The sequence below is a fragment of the Vipera berus genome, assembly GCF_964194415.1.
Source record: "Vipera berus genome assembly, chromosome: 1".
NCBI classification, from domain to species: Eukaryota; Metazoa; Chordata; class Lepidosauria; order Squamata; family Viperidae; genus Vipera; species Vipera berus.
The window spans coordinates 188907205-188913215 of NC_138202.1; positions in this window are offsets into that span (position 1 = coordinate 188907205).

Genomic DNA, 6011 nt, shown 5'->3' on the forward strand with positions numbered 1-6011 from the left:
GACCCATCTCTTACTTAATACACACCACCTCAGAAGGAAACCTACGTCGGCATGTAGACCAGCTCCGCCCCAGAAAACCGGAAAATGCACCAGACCAACATGCCCACCCTACAGCCAATGACACAACTCCACCCTTCGAGGACATACTGCCTACACTACCGCAGGGGGAAGGGGAGCCGGAAAATGAAACGCCCCCACGACGCTCCAACCGCACCAGGAAAGCACCTGCCTACCTCCAGGACTACGAATGGGCAGGAAGCAACAACCAACAACAGGGGGGTGGAGGCAATCCAGGGGAAGGGTAAGGGGTGTATTATATGTAAATAAGTTATTACTATTGTTAAACCTGTTAAAGTTATGAGGTAAGCCGTCTGACAGAAGAACACGCGGGAATTTTGACAGCTGTCAAAATTCCCCGGCAGAGCGCAAGCGCAAACCGGTTGACATCTCACGGCTGTCAAAACAACGCAGAACAGCCCAGCCACGAGGAGAAAGAACTGTCAGAGGCGGCCGAGACGATTGGAGGAGAGAACAGTGGCGCGAAAAGACTAAACCCTGATTGGACCGGCCGGCCGGCTGCCGGCTATAAAAGCCGAGCCAGCTTGTACCTTTTTGCTTTTGCTCTAAATAAACCTCATTAATGAGCCAGCTGTCACTGAGTGGTCCTTCAGCCACTTCACCCTGGATGCCCTGCCCTTGCATCTTGCCATGGGACTACTCACCCTGGCCGACTTGCCAAGTGGGACAATTGGCCATGCAGAAAATTTGCCAAATGCCAGAGGCAAGGAAGAACCTCCTACTCCTTTCTCTCCCTCCTCTTAAAAGTTTATCTCTCACCCTTTCTCATTAGCACAAAGGGGGAAGAGGCAGCATGTTGTTGTCCCTCATTTCCTGCCCAAATGTTTACAGAAATAGAGTATTCTTCTCTAAGGGGAAGGAAGTCTCTACACCCTTTCCTCCCTCCCCTCCATTTACCCACTGGATCTCTTCCCCAAGTTTATCTTGGCTCTTAGCAAGTGTGGAGGGGCGGGGGGGGGAGGGGAGTCCCATCCAAAGACTAATCTGTTTAGATTTCAGGTCATGGGTCTTCTCGTGGTGTCCCCACTGAGGACAAACCTGCTTATCTTCCACTTCCTGGATCTCCCTGTTGTGTCCCATCCAAGAATCTAGATGGTTGCTTGCTATTCTTAGCACTGATTCTATACTGGTATTACACAAACATGAACCTTAATTTTCTACAACAGGGACACACAATTGGTAGCCTAACAAAGCCTGGAGTGTAGCTTACAAATTTTCCCCAAAACAAAATTTTAATGTGATAGAAGGAAAACATTGTATCAAAAGCATCATGTTAACTGAACTTATTTTGTTTTGTAGTATTTTGCTCTAATGGCAGAAAGTGAAGAGGAACTAAAGAGCCTCTTGTTGCGAGTGAAGAAGGAGAGTGCAAAAGTTGGGTTGAAACTAAACATTAAGAAAACCAAGATCATGGCATCTGGCCCTCTCAATTCCTGGCAAATAGATGGGGAAGAAATGGAGGTAGTGACAGATTTTATTTTCCTGGGCTCCAAGATCACTGCAGATGGGGACTGTAGCCAAGAAATTAAAAGACGCTTGCTCCTGGGGAGGAAAGCCATGGCAAATCTAGACAGCACACTAAAAAGCAGAGACATCACCCTGTCAACAAAAGTGCGTATAGTCAAGGCTATGGTCTTCCCAGTTGCAATGTATGGCAGTGAAAGTTGGACCATAAGAAAGGCTGAGCGCCAAAGAATTGAAGCCTTTGAACTCTGGTGCTGGAGAAGACTCCTGCGAGTCCCTTGGACTGCAAGGCGATCAAACCGGTCAGTCCTAGAGGAGATCAACCCTGACTGCTCTTTAGAAGGCCAGATCCTGAAGCTAAAACTCAAATACTTTGGCCACCTAATGAGAAGGAAGGACTCACTGGAGAAGAGCCTAATGCTGGGAAAGATTGAGGGCAATAGAAGAACGGGACGTCAGAGAATGAGGTGGCTGGATGGAGTCACTGAAGCAGTAGGCGTGAGCTTAAATGGACTCCAGAAGATGGTAGAGGACAGGAAGGCCTGGAGGAACATTGTCCATAGGGTCGCGATGGGTCGGACACGACTTCGCAACTAACAACAACAACATTTTGCTTTGTTTTACAGTAATTAAGTTTCTTTCTTAACAAGATGGCAGTGCCTGGATTGGCTGCAGCTGCATTAGCTCTCGAAGGTGAAAGGTTTTTGGAGGGATATAAGGGATATAGGCCTCATGGTCAGGAAAGTGTTTGAGCAAGGTAGTGAGACTAAGCTAACATACAACCAACAATCTTTGCTGGCACGGTGAGTTTTTAGCTGACCAGCTGGCCACTGTTCTCACAGACATCCTCAATATCTCATTGTATCAGGCCATGATTCCATCATGTTTTAAGACTGCAATTATTGTACCACATGCCTTAATGATTACCATCAAGTTGCACTCACTTCCATTATGATGAAATGTTTTGAGACTGGTAAAGGACTATATGGATTCACGCCTTCCCCCTACATTTCACTCATTACAGTTTGCCTATTGGAAGAAATGCTCTGTAGAAGATGCACTTTCCTGCATGCTTCACTTTAGCTTGGTGCACCTGGAGGGGAAGAATACTCATGTGCGAATGCTGTTTGTTGATTTTAGTTCAGCATTCAACACTATCATTCTTCAGTATCTGGTGAACAAACTGGGCCTATTAGGTTTTAATACTCCTTTATATAATTGGACACTTGATTTCCTCATTGAAAGGCCCCAGTTTGTGCAAGTTGGAAAGAAAGTTTCCAACTCCGTCTCCTTGAGTACAGGTTCCCCACAGGTTCTCCTGCTTGAGTCTCTTCTTATAAAGCTCCAGTGATGGAGCATCCACGATTTCTAAAGGCAAGCTGTTCCACTGGTTAATTGTCCTCACTGTTAGGAAGTTTCTCCTTAATTTCAGGTTGCTTCTCTCTTTCATGAGTTTTCAACCACTGTTTCTTGTCCTGCCCTCTGGTGCTTTGGAGAATAGCATGACCCCCTCTCCTGACAGTGAGACAATTAACCAGTGGAATAGCTTGCCCCCAGAAATCGTGCATGCTCCATCACTGGAGATTTTTTAAAAGAGGCTAGAGTGTCACTTGTCTGAGATGGTATAGGTTCTCCTGCTTGAGCAGGGGGCTCAACTAGAAGACCTCCAAGGCCCCTTCCAGCTCTATTCTATTCTAAATACTGGAATACTTATGTCACCCCTATTTCTTCTTTTCTTTAGACAAGCCAAACCCAAGTCCTGCAGCTGTTCTTCATATGTTTTAGTCTCCAGGCCCTGAACTTTTTCCAAGGTCTCAACGTCTTTTTTTGTAGTATGGTGACCAAAATTGGTTGCAGTATTCCAGGTGTGATCTTGATTCTATGCCTCTGTTTATGCAACCCAGGATTGTATTAGCTTTTTTGGCTGCTGCACCTGCACATTGCTGGCTCATAGTAAAGTGATCATCCACTAGGTCCCTCTTACTGTTTTTGAGCCAGGTCTCACCTAATCTGTACTTATATCTTTGATTTTTCCTGCCTAAATGTAAAACTTTGTTTTTCTCCACCTTGAAACTAATTTTGTTGGATAGGGCCCATTGTTCAAGTTTGTCAAGAATTTTTTGAATCTTGAGCTTGTCTTCTGGGGTGTTGGCTATTCCTGCCAGTTTAGTATCATCTGCAAATATGATGAGTTCCCCTTCTATTCCCTCATCTAAATCATTGATGAAGATTTTGAAGAATATCTTCATGCAGCTGTAGAGGTGGTCAACAGTATTAAGTATCTGGTGATGCAGATATCTAAGAATCTGAATTAGTCTCTCCACATCTCATCTTTAGTGAAGTGTGCAAACCAGCATCTGCATTTCCTGCATCAGATGAGGAAAGGACATTTCTCTCCTCCTCTCCTGGCTACTTTTTACAGAGGCACGATTGAGAGCATTTTAACAAATTTCATCATTGTCTGGTTTGGTGGTGACAGTGCCTCAGACAGAAAGTCCATACAGAGATTGGTAAGGATAGCTGAGGAGATCATAGGAAGCTCACTTCCTGGTATTCAGGATGCTACTTATAACTACTATGTGCTTAAAGCTCAAAGCATTGTTAGATTCCCCACACACCCACTTAATGGTCTGTTTCTGTTCCTACCCTCTGGGAGGAGGTTTTGAAGTATTTCTAGCAGGACTACCCAATTCTGTAATAGCTTTTTTCACAAGATTTGTTTTTCTCGCCATGCACATGTACACATAATCCGAACTAGACTGTGTTGTTTCTCTGTGTCATATAATATATGTGGGTATACCCATAATTCTATATGTATGTATGTATGCATGTAAAGTATATTGGAGGTGGTGACCCTTTGAGAGCTGTATGCAAGGAAATTTCATTTTAATGTATGCCAATTAGTGTACATTCAAAGTGACAATCAAGCTATTCTATTCTATTCTATTCTATTCTATTCTATTCTATTCTATTCTATTCTATTCTATTCTATTCTATTCTATTCTATTCCTTGTTCTGATTTCTGCCACCACTCCTGAAAGTTCTGCACACTTCTGTTAGAAATTTGCCCTTATATGGTGGTGGGTACAAACTTTCATCCATTATTTAGAAACACAGGACTGGAGGGAACCTTGGAAATCTAATCTAACCCCCTGTCCAAGGCAGAAGATCTAATTCATCCCAGACAAATGACTTTTCTTTAAAGACTTCCAGCGATGGAGCATCCACGACTCTGGGAGGCAATATATTCCATTGAAATCAGAATTTCATCATTTGCTGCAAACTAAGGCCTGCATTTTTATAGATTTTTAAAAATGAATTGATACATTTCTATGAAGGCAAGACAAGAACTAACAGATGGAAGCTTAACAAAGAGAGATCCTACCTAGAATTAAGGAGAAATTTCCTGTGAGTGAGAACAATTAATCAATGCAACAGCTTGCCTCCAGAAATTGTGGGTGTTCCATCAACAGAATTTTTAAAGAAGATATTGGACAGCCATTTTTCTGGAATGGTAAAGGGTTTTCTGCTTGAGCAAGGGGTTGCACTGGAAGACCTCCAACATCCTTTCCAACTCTGATATTCTGTATTCTGCCTTTAAAAACACTGTCACAGGATTAGATTAACAGGACTGTACATTTGGAAACTGGAGTAGTGTTTTTAGCTCCCTACAGAAATTGCCAATGTGGTTGTCATAACCACAAACATGTTTAAACCTTGAATTATTTATAAAAATAATAAGAGTGGAAATATTTACGTAAATGCTTGAGAAAAAGTAATAAATACATTTTTTAAAAAATGCTTTCCTGATCTTCTCTTTAATACTTAGTAAATTGCTAGAATTTACCTTAATTTTCTTCATCTAGGCTACAAAAGATTGAAGTATGTCCTTCACTTGTATCATGACGTCATTTATTGGCCTTGTAAAATGACACAGCAAAAACAATAACAAAACCCAAGTATAGCTTCAGTACATTTAGCGTGCTGTAAACTTTATAGATTTGGAGATAAGGCCTCTATTTTCAAATATTATGATTATACTAAGGTTGTGTTAGGATAATATGAAATTGACCTGATCTGTGTCCAGATCCTAAACTCCTAAACTGCCTGGAGTCTATACTCCCTAGCGAGTCGCACCCAGGCCTAGAAGCGCAACGCCCCTGGTCAGGGTGAGGCTCTGCAACCGCGCGCGTCAGAGCGGGCAGGCCGGCGAGTGGAGGAGAACCCTGCAAAGAGCTCTGCCGGCATCTTTGGAAGCTTTGGGAAAGTTTAGCTGGGGTTTTCCCATCCAGGGGACAGGATGCAGGTGATCGTGCCACGCACGTAGATATCGGGGGAGGGGGGGGGGGAGAAACGCAACTCGCTTCTTCGGCGCTGCTCCGTGCAAGCTCCTGGGCGGCAACAGCAGCAGGAGTTGATTAGCCGAGCTGCCATCTAGAGGCGTCTCTTCGAAGCGAGTCCTATATAAC